The sequence below is a fragment of the Pteropus alecto genome, unplaced genomic scaffold (assembly GCF_000325575.1).
Source record: "Pteropus alecto unplaced genomic scaffold, ASM32557v1 scaffold25, whole genome shotgun sequence".
In the NCBI taxonomy this organism is placed as follows: Eukaryota; Metazoa; Chordata; class Mammalia; order Chiroptera; family Pteropodidae; genus Pteropus; species Pteropus alecto.
This window is the reverse complement of record NW_006441955.1, coordinates 35,106,869-35,118,295: the sequence shown is the minus strand read 5'-3', so window position 1 is coordinate 35,118,295 and position 11,427 is coordinate 35,106,869. Positions and strand designations below refer to the sequence as shown.

Below are 11,427 nucleotides of genomic sequence, written 5' to 3'. Positions count from 1 at the left end.
TTCTAGTTTTTAACTCTGTCTTTCTCACTGATTCCTACTTCATTCCTATAATCAGACTCCAGGATAGAGCTTTAAAAAATTGACATTTTTCAGAAGGGCAGAAAATTCGCCAAGTTGTTATTGATATTTATTAAGTACCCTGACAACATATTTTTAAAAAATTGGGGTGAGACTGTGCCTGTAAAGTTGTCTTTTATGATATTTTCTTTTATGTTTATTTTTTCCCCCTGAGTAGTTTGTAAGGTTTTTCTGATTTGTTTTCTCAGACCTCACCACTGTCATTGGCGGGGGAGGGGCCAAGGAGCCACCTAAGCACAGCATTGAAGCTTGCCACAAGCCCCAGGTGGTGGTCGTTCTGTTTTTGAAACTGGACCAGGAAAGTCCAGAGGAATGCAACAACATTTTTACTTCTTGCACCCTGCTAGCTTTTTTTTTTTCTAGGCCTCCTAAAAATGTGTTTATATTGCTGGCCATGCGTGTGGAGCAGTCTGGAATTCTATGTGGCATTAGATAGTGAAAAAAATAGATTTCCCACATAAGACTGAGGTTATGGGACTGGGAAATCTTAGATTATGCAGGACTCTAATAGAAAGAAGGGAAATTTGGGATGAGATTTATTTCAATATTTAGTTTTCAAAAGTACTATACATTAAAAAACATTCTTAAACCAGTCTTTTTGGCAGTGGAGATGTGTACTAGAAGCAATACCAAACTTTGAGTATCAAATTAAGAATTTCTACTCATTAGAAGAAAAAAATGTCTTTAGGGCAAAAGAATAGTTTGAATTTCAAGAGCCCCGTAATTATATAATTTGAGAGCGGGGTCTGGCATATTGTGGAGGACCCTGAGGATCTCACCTCAGTAGCACCACCACCTTCGTCACCCCAGGACCCTCTCTGCAAGGATGGTTTCACTGTCACCAGCCAGGTCTCAGCCTGGCCCAGTCGAGTGCTTGGGGAGTCTGTGTCCTCTGTTTTGCCACGTTTAATTAGCTCTGGAAATACGCTATCAAAGGCTGTCTGGCAGTGTTTCATTAATGGTACGGGGTGAATTCAAAAGCGCTAATTAATTGTTTTAGATTATTTGCAAAGCCCATGCTGAAAAATCTAATGCCTGTAGGAGAAAGTTGGCAGAGGCTGTTCAGAGATTAGTCTGGACATTACCGGCTCAATTGCCTTTTGGAGTTCTGCCAAGAGGGGAATTGTTTTTCTTTTAAGAGAAGTGCTTGTGGTCATATTGTTCCCTAAATTTCCAGTTTACTGCTCCACCAGGCTCTTGGCTGATGGAGCTCATATGGCCTTGCAGAGCCAGGGAGCCCAAAGAGCATCTTCTAGAGGTTTTGTTTTTATTTTGTGAAACACAATTACTTAACATTCATTAACTAAATAAATACTTGCCAAGGGCCTCTTCTTAGAGAGAGGAAAGGGAGCTCTAGTTTGTTATGAAACAGTTCAGGTTTTAAGTGTTAAATGTTCAAAGACATCAGGATCAGGCCTCTCAGTGGCTTTTTTTCTTAAAACAAGTCAGATTCCTCATTTCCTCTGTTTGGCTGGCCCCAGGCAGCAAACTGCTACTGCATTTGGAAAGTGGTGTTCAAAAATCTCAATTTGAAATCAAGGGCATGCCAATTTAAGTTCACAGTATACTGTATGTATGAAGGGGGACATATATTTACATTATTTTGCTACATTTGTAATATCTTATAGAATAATAATACCTAGAGTTAGCTCATCCTGATGAATTGTAGAAAAATAATAGAAGTTCCTGTGTCATAAAGATGGAAGGGAATTGAGGCTGGTTGAGCCCCATGCTAGTTCTGGTGACTCAGAGCAGTTGAAGATGAAAGTGAAAAAGAGTATGTCAGCCTTATCTCAGAGCCAATGAAGTGTTATATAAGGATGCTGTTTTCTAATTAGTATACAGAAATCATCTATCCAGAAATCTTCCGACTCCTGGCCTTGGCCCTGCCTCCTACGGGCAGGCCTCAGCCAGCGTCTTTTCCCGTCCTTCTGGGCTGGAGCAGCCTATGAGTAAGGAGTTATGTACAAACCCCGGGGCCAAATTGTACCTTATTACCGTGATTCAGGAGAAAAGAATTCTAATGAAAAATTTCAGAGGACTGGGTTGAGCTAATTCATGGTATTGTCAGATCTTTCTAAACTCAAGAAAGGCCCAGTAAAATCTATTATTTCTGTTTGTTACTCAACTTGGAATCTATTGGAAAAAGCTTACAAGAAAACCTCTGGAGAGTATGTGCTGGTTGAGGAATTTATTCCCGAGTGCGCAGTGGCCTCTGTTTACTCTGTGTGAGGCTGGTTACCCTGAGGCCTTGGGCAACCTTTCTCCTCCTCAAGAAGCAGGTCTGGAGTGGCAACTTTGGACTTTTAACCCTTTCTGCAGATGGTACCCAGGCAACTTGGTGGAGTTGATAGGGGTGCAGATCTCAGAGCTGTGAGGGATCATGAAAGACATTTTTAAAGTTGGGAATAAAGCCTTCGCATCAATAAATAACTATTTTTTTACTGCTTTATTTGTTTTATCTCTTTACACTTTTATTTTAGAAAGTAATTTTTTGCTATAATGTCAAGAGTTACTGGCATATCCCAGTTAAGTTGTAAGATATCATGAATAATGTTACAACTAATAATTAAATTAGTGACTTTGAAGAGTGATTTTCTTTAAAAAGATAAAACAAAATTAAAAGTTACCCTAAAATTACTGGTTATTTGTATTCAATGTATTTGAATGGGAGAGGGAGGGGTTAGGATTGCCCTTGATAAAATGAAAAATACACAAAATTTATAGCACATCATCTGTTTTGCCACCCATGAGCATGGTACTCCCCCACCCCGGCCATTTATTTAAGTTTTCTTTCAGCAGTGCTTTTGTAGTTTTCAGTAGTCATTTTGAAGACCATAGTGTGTCCAAAGGTGAACGGTGTTCATCATGCACGTCTGTTTCATTAGAATCAGGTTTGAGAACCTCTGTTTTAGAGCTATAATTCTATCTCCTTCAGACTACTCTTTATTAATAATGATGAAAACTAATACTCCCTTTGGCCACCTAGAGAGTCAGCTCAGTCACAGATAACTTAGGCCACTTGCTAAAGTGAGTTATTGACCTGGCTGGGTTTTCTCTAAGTCGTAGGAACTCAGAATTCGGCGTGTACTCTAAGAAATATGTTCTTTAGCTGAGGCTGAAACTGGGGTTGCTGAGAAGGGTTATCCAGAGCATCCCTTTACTGTGGTAAAATGAGCATTCCTGTTTCTTTAGGCTAAAGGACAAAGTTATGGCAGTGTCAGCACCTGAAGATTGAAAGGGCCTGTGTGACAGGCCCTTGGGTTTTCCCAGATTTTTGCTAGAGCACAGTCACTCGAGTGAGGCTTTATTTGGGACTTGTAACCAAAACATTTTGTAGAGATTTTACTCTCCAAATGTGAGGAATGCCTGAGGACTTCATCAAGATGAAGAGTGACTTGGTCTGTCACATCTTTATTTAGGAAGAGTAATATTCTCCTACAATGTCCAGTCTTTTAGAGATGTATTAAAGCCAGAGAGTCAGGATCATTGGTAGCTGTGACCTTGGCCTGTGGGTTCTGACATGGGTTCAGGCCCCAGCTTTGCTCTTTGCAGGCTGTGTGATGATTGCCTCAGCGTCCTCATACATAAAATAGAGATATCAATACTACCTACTCTACTATGTTCTTGTGAGGATTATAAATGAGATGATGTATATAAATCAGAGGGTCATGTTTATTTTAAATGAAACTATTGAAAATAGTGTTCTTTGAAAATGTTAGCATGGTGAGTATATTTACTCAGTTTTTAAAGTTGTAAGTCTTATGTTTCAGGCCTATTTTTGGTACAAAAATCAGATCTGATTTTGAAATACAGTGTTGCAGATAAGACAGACTCTGTCAGTGCCCATTTTTTAGTTTTCTGTATGTTCTGCTCAGAGCGGTACAGTGATGTGCAACAGTGGCACTGAGGATTGGGGCTGGGGGCAGACAGGAGAACACAGAAACAATGGAGTAAAACACCTACGGGTGATTTTCCTGATCCGTGTGATGCCTCTGGTTTCAGTCTCACCCTGACCACCCTATTGAAAATTGTAATCCGGCTCAACCCCTGGTATTTCTATTCCTTCTTATCTTGCTCTATTTTTTTTTTTCTCATAGCACTTATTACCTTAATTAAAACATGTTTATAATTTACTTTTTATGTCTACTGCTAAAGTGTAATTTCCATGAAAGTCAAGTCGGTTTGCTTTTTCTCTGGTGCAGCTTTTCCCATATATATGAAAATTCTCAAGTAGAGGAGTCTCCATGTCTTCCTTGTTCTTGCTTGAGTGTGATCTTTGAGGGAGAATGCGGGGACAGTTAGTTCACTGATGAATCCCCAGTTCCCAGCACATAGTGGGTGCTTAATATTTATTGAATAAATCAATAATTATAACCTTGTCTCATTCATAAAGTACAATAAAGAGAAACAACTTTGCTAATATAATAAATCTGTTTTGGGGGAAAGAGGCAGTATTGGGATGAAGGCTATCCCATAAAGTCTGGGCGAAGGGAACACTGTCTTTTCAGATTCTTGGGTAAAACAGTGTGTGACCTGTGGTAGTTGTTTTAAAAAAGAGTATTGGATCTGTCACTAGGTTGTTATGAGTCTTTGACAGCAAGAAGCTATTGCTTCTTGGTAAACATTCTCTGAAGCCTAATATAAGACTCTTTAGTACTCTGTATGTTGGTCAGACTCTTTAGTACTCTGTTTGTTAGTACTCTGTATGGTGGTGTATTTCGTTGAGGTGCTGATGGTTAATTCTTTAAACTAGTGGTTCTTGCAAAATGTGGTCATGGACCTGAGATCCTTTTCAGGAGGTCTGTGAGTTCAGAACTATTTTAATAATAATTCTAAAATGTCTTTTTTCACGTTAACATTGCAACGATGGTATAAAAGCAACATTGGATAAGATAGCCAGTGTCCGAGCAGGGGTTGAGGCAGTGCTTCATTGCCACATACCAGTTTCATTTAAGAATGCTATTGATGAAGCAGTAAAAACTCTCAGACACACGTCTTTTTCATATTCCGTGTGATGAAATGGGAAGTATGCACGTAGCACTTCTCCATGCCAAAGTATAGCGGTTATCTTGAGGAAAGGCACTTGTACAGTTGTTTGAACTGTGAGCTGAACTAGTCTGTTTTTCATGGAACACCATTTTACTTGAAAGAATGACTGACAAATGATGGTTATCCAGAGTTTGGTATTTGGCAGACATTTTTTGAAAATGAACAAAGCGGGCCTGTTATTTTAAGGAAAACAACTGACACTATTTGTTGCCAATGATAAAATTTTATTTTTTGAGCAAAAATCAAAGTTTTGGAAATCTTATATCTATCACCATGACTGTGACAGTTTCTCAATAATTAAATACTTTTCTGATGAGATCAGTGGAGATATTAACATATGTGATTTTGTTTTTGAAATCGTATAAGAAATATGTCAACATTTGGAATATTTGCATAACTCAGTGAACCATTATTTTCCAGATGACCAATACGTGATGTTACAAAATTATGTGTGGGTAAAAGATCTCACAGCTTGATAGTACAAGAAAGAGCAATTGATTTTTAAAAACTATATTTTGAGATAATTTTAGACTTATGGAAGAGTTGCATAAACAATGCAGAGAGTTCCCATATAGCATCACGTTATGATAACATCTTATGTGTCTATAGGACATGTCAAAACTAAGACATTTATCTTGATACATTATTATTAATGAAAGTGTAGAATTTATTTGGATTTCACCAGTTTTTCCACTAAGGTTCTTTTTCTATTACAGGACTCAATTCAGAATCTCACATTGCATTTAACTGTCATGTCTCCTGTTCTCCAATCTGTGACAGTTCTGTCTTTCAGTAACTTTGGCACTTTGGAAGAGTACTGGTCAGTTGTTTTGGAAATGTCCCTAGATTTGAGTTTTTCTGATGTTCTCTCATGATTGCATTGAATGTATGCATTATTGGGAAAGATATCACAGAGGTAATGTGCCCTTCTCAGGGCCTCGAATCGGGGTTACATTGTGTTTATATGTCTTATTATTGATAATGTTAACCTTTATCAATTGGTTAAGGTGGTGTCTGCCAGAATTCTCTGCTATAAAGTTACTACTTTTCCCTTTGTAATTTTCTCAATATTTTAGGGAGAGCAATGGATTTTAATGTAATAAGATATGGAAAGTTCATATGTGATTCAGATCCCACATTGCAACTGACCTTTAAGAAATGACTATTGAATGAATTTAGATATAATATAAAAGAAGAAATAGCCACAAGTATATGAAAAACTGTTAAGATTTGCCTCCCCTTTTTAATTACATATTTGTGGTAGGCCAGATTTGTTCATATCCTTCAACCAGAATAATGTATCACAACAAATTGAATGCAGTAGATCTGAAAACCCAGTTGTCTTCTCTTAAGCCAGAAAATAAAGAGATTTGCAAAAATATAAAACAATGCCACTATTCTCACTATAAATTGTTTTTTTTTCCAGGAAATATTTTTTGTTAACTTGCTATGGGTTTATTATTGTTGGTTTTAAATGAATTAATAAATATTTTTAAAATATCTCAATTTTTATTTCTATTGCAGTAAATGTTGATAGATATTATTCACCCCAACAGAATCTCTTTGGAGTCCTCAGTAATTTTAAAGCATAAAGGGATCCTAAGATTTAAAAAGTTTCAGAATAGCTGCTTTCTGAATGAAAGAAGAGTTATCTTGGAGTCTAGGGTGAATTTTGTCTTCTGGCCCAAATGAAGATTCAGTGAGGGACTTCACTATGGGTTTTGGCTCTGTCCCTCAGCATCTTAGTATCAAGTTTTCTCACCTGGAAGGTGAGGGAGATTGGCCTGAGGATCTTCAAGTTTTTTTCAGCTCCCAAATGCTATGATTCCAAATCACTGGTGCTGTCAAAGATGCCATCTGGGCAGCATGAGCATTATGGAGCAATATAGGTGATTCCTAGAGTGTGATATTTGTAAGGTTAATAATAAAGAAGATCATATCTAGAGGATATGACATGATAACATTTGTGAGGCTGGGATCTGAGCCTTGTTCTGACTTTCTGGGCCTGTAAAATTATTTCTTTCACTATCCCTTCAAAAAACTAATTTTAACTGTGATTGGATTTTACTATAATAAATAAAGGAAAGATGTTTAATTCTTGCTGAAATTCTTGTTGGTTTATTTATATCAAATTAAGAAGTGCAGGATTTTCTAGAATTTTTCTGTTATAATTTTCACAAGTTAAAAAGTACATGATTTCCTAGAATTTTCTGCTCTTCTGTTCTCTTTGTGTGTGTATATGTAAACTTCTTTTGTGTGAATATTTATAAATATTTATGTAAATCATTTTTGTTATGGTTCTTAATATACCACTGATGTCCATACTGAAGCAGAGTCAGGTTATAATATCCATTATATACTTATAATCTCCATGAAGCTAATTAGTTATTTTAGTACTTGGTTTTTAAAAAATTTAAGACTCTTTAGGCATCATTAATATTTACAAACATAGACCAAAAATATGCCAGCTGGACTGTATTAAGAACTAACCATTTTCTCTTTTAGTTTTTTAGACGGGATCTGACTTGTTCAGGGTGGCGTGGCCATAGACTGTTTACATTTTTCTTTTAAAGATTGTTTATTTTTTGTTCCTCTCCCATAGTTAGATTTCTTTCTATCACCACATATTTGACCCCTTTTACCCCATCAGCCTCCTCCCTCCCCGCTCCCCCAACCCTCTGGTAACTGCTAGTCTATTTAATGTTCATGATTTTTAGTTTAAATGGAAGGAGACTTGATGGCTTTAATGAGGGAAAAAATGAGGAAACAAAAGGGAAAGGGAAGCCAATAGTATATTGTCATATTAAGTATCAGTCTAAATGAGTTTTTAAACAGGATTCTGCATTCTTGTAAAGTAGATTTTGTAATGGAAACTGCCACAGTTGAAGGCCAGCTCTGTCATAATCACCAATTTGGGCATCTCTGATATTTAGCAGAAATATAAATATCTAACGCAGTGTGCATTTGTTATACTGTCAGGAAAATTTTGTAATTGATTTTGAGCCAGATTCTTCTAGGATTTAAGCTACTACTTGGAAATAAGATTTGGAACCTGAACTAACTTTCTAAACACTTATACAATTTTATAAATTACAGTAAAGTAAATTTAGTATGTATTGTAGCTAGAAAAAAATTTGTGATTATCTTGTATCAAAAAGTTTCTTATGGCCATGCTATCCTGAACCAGCCCTATCCCATCTGATCTCGGAAGCTAAGCAGAATCAGGCCTGGCTAGTACTTGGATGGGAGACCACCTAGGAAGACTGGGTGTTGTAGGTGTAAAAAATAAAAAAAATAAGGGATCATAATGTAAGCTGACAAGGTCCTTGCAATCTGTGAGGTCAACCAAGGTTTGTCTAGTGTAAAAAATAAAAGAATAAAAAAAAAACGTTTCACTTATCAAATTTCAGAGGTTAAGGTTTAAGTAGTAGTTAGCTATTTTAGGATATTTATGTAACTCAATCTAAGAGAAAAATGCTCCCCAACTCCAACAAGACAGTTTCACAGAGGCTGTTACTTCAGAGCGCATACTTGAGAGCCAGCTGCCTGAGTGCAAATCCCAGGTCTGCCACAACGTAGCTGTGCAACCTGTTTGCTTCAGTGTCCTCATCTATAAAGTGAAGTGAATAATAGTACCCATCTCACTGGGCTGTCTTGAAGATTAAATGAGATATCATGCTTTAAGTGCTCAAACCCTGCCTGGCACTTACTAAATACTGCTAAGCTGCAGCTATTAGTATTTGTGTGCTATTAAAATTATTGCTTAGTTAACGTGGTATATTTTAGATAACTTATTTTTTCATGACATCTGAATTTTTCTCTCATTAGCAACATTATCCTCAAGTGATGTTTTAAGATAAGTTACATCTGGGAAGATTTTGCATTCATAAGGCACACTGCTGGAGTTCTAGATTTTTGGTATGTTGGTATTTTAAGTATCTTTAGAGAAGATCTGGTCCAATTCGGCCTGATACATAAATCACCTTTCTAATATCCTGTTGACTGAGCCCCCAGCCTTGCATGAATTTAAAATAGCTCTGACTTTTGGAAAATTCTTCCTTGTGTTGTGCAGTCCACCTGGCTGTAACCTCCACTCCCAGCACCTAGTTCTGCCTTGTACAGCTGCATAGAATTTGGCTCACACATGACCAGTGAAGTAAATAGATTCTGGACAATTAAGGGTCTAAAAGTGACCAGTGAAGTAAATAGATTAAAGGTCAATTAAGGGTCTAAAAGTGACCAGATGGTGTATGTCAAAGTTGAGGAGCTCAAAGGACTTTGCTCCCTGTTGTTAAAAGAAGTAAGGCTCATATTTGGAGATGGAGTTGACCTGAGCTAGTTGGGAATACATGTAGCATAGAAATTTGTCCCACTGAGCCTGAGGTAGGGCTGTGAGCCAGAGAGGGGAAAGGCAGTGCCTGGGTCCCTGGGACCTGCCCTTACAAAACACCCCCACGCATTGTTGTGCATATCCTTTCCTGGAGGTGGAGCTTCTTTGTGTTTTAAAAATATGACCTCCCATATTTTTTACTCTCTCTTTTTCCTTCTACATAGAATGGAAGCTCCGTGAAAGCAGAGGAGAAACTGCTTACCTTGTTTACTGCTGTGTCTCTAGCAGCTACAGGAACTTGGGATATAGTAGGTGATCAATATTTAATTGATAGAATTAAAGACTGAACATACAGATGTGACTACATTTTCAGTTTAGTGCAGGGAAATACTTGTCACTTTTACCTGTAGGTCATGGCCCATTCTTTGGGCCCGAGCTGAAGGAGAACCTGTCAGAGAAAAGGAAATGAGATCTCAGAAAAATTATATATTATTTACAACTTTCAAACACATTCTGAAAAAAAAAAATCTTTTCTGTTTAGATAGGTAAAGATTTTCTAGAAAGGAAGGAGAGGTTTCTAATTTCGTCAAAAGCATGATATATACTATGCTATCAGCATTGGGTTTTATTATTTTTATTTTTATTTTTTTCAGAATTGGGGTTTTAAATCAGCCCAGCTGGATAGCAGCTTCAGACTATAGCCTGGGTGATGTTATATGATGTTATATGTGAGTGCTAATGAAAAGTTTGCCAGAAACATGAATTGTAAAAGGCCATCAAATTATTATAGTGTAGGAGAAAATCGTAATGAGAATTCCAACATACAATGTCCAAATAATTCATTTTTCTGAAGTTTTTTTAAAAATTTTCTTACACAATTTGCACAGACTATCTAAGGTGGTAGAAAATAGATGAAAAATCAGATGACCGCTGAGAATTTACAACAGTTAATTAAGGAAATCCGAGCCTCCTTTTTTCTTTGACATTTGAATCTCTCATTCATGTTCCAGTAGTTGAGTTTTCCATAGAATGAGGACATATATTTAGGTCAGGACTCATTGGCATATTCCTTGGGATATCTTGATACAGCATTTTCTCTAGGAAGAAACACTCTTTGATTTGGGAACCAGAAGGCCTTCTAGTCCAGCTGCCACCTGCAGACCAGCTCCCACTTAGTCATTTGACTAAGTCAGTAAGTCAGTAACTTATGAAGTCAGTAATTTTCCAGACTTTGAGTGAGTTACTTACCATCATTCTACCTCAGTTTTTTCATCTGTAAAATAGAGACAATCGTAATATACTCAAGGTCATTTTGAGGCAAAAATAAGTAAATATAAGGCAAGTGCTTAGAATAGAGCCCGGCACATAGTAAATATCCCTAGAGAATATTTTTATTGTCAAATGTGGTTATTTTGAGGGTAATACAGTGAAAAATAGATAAAAGAACTTTGAGAATTTAAAATCCCTATACAAATTCAGAGGGATATTATTTTTCTCCATGATGACCTCAGTATTTGCGAAGTTCTTTCCCATTCTGGGCCACTTGCCATACTTCATTTACACTTGCCTGTGTGAGGTGTGGATTACTTTCTAGGGTGCTCCATTTATCACAAACTAGACATGCTCTGAGGCAAAGCCATTTAAGTATTAACTGGTTAGAAAATAAAATAACTTTGAATTTTCTAAGCTATACCTTTACTTGGAATTTGAACTTTGCTGAATTTCTAAGTAAGGGGATAAAAAACTACTCTCTTCTCTTCTTAGAGTCACAGTGTTCATAGGCAAGTTGAAAAAAATAAATAAAAATTATAATTTTGAGGGGGAAAAGGTTTTTTTTTTAATCATCTACATTAATCAGATTTCATGGATGTTGTCTTAAGTATCACTTTGTCTCTGCAGAGAATGAAGCAGATTTTGAACATGCCTTTTTTTTCCTTAAAATATATTGGCCATTATATTTAACAGGC

General features: G+C 36.7%; 1 protein-coding gene and 1 pseudogene across 1 annotated transcript in view; both read left to right on the top strand.

Annotated features, from left to right (window-relative positions):
* Positions 1–11,427, top strand: part of TGFBR3 (transforming growth factor beta receptor 3) — a 179,728-nt gene that overhangs the window by 31,963 nt on the left and 136,338 nt on the right. The window lies entirely within an intron of this gene.
* On the top strand, positions 8,291–8,409 carry LOC112485929 (annotated as a pseudogene).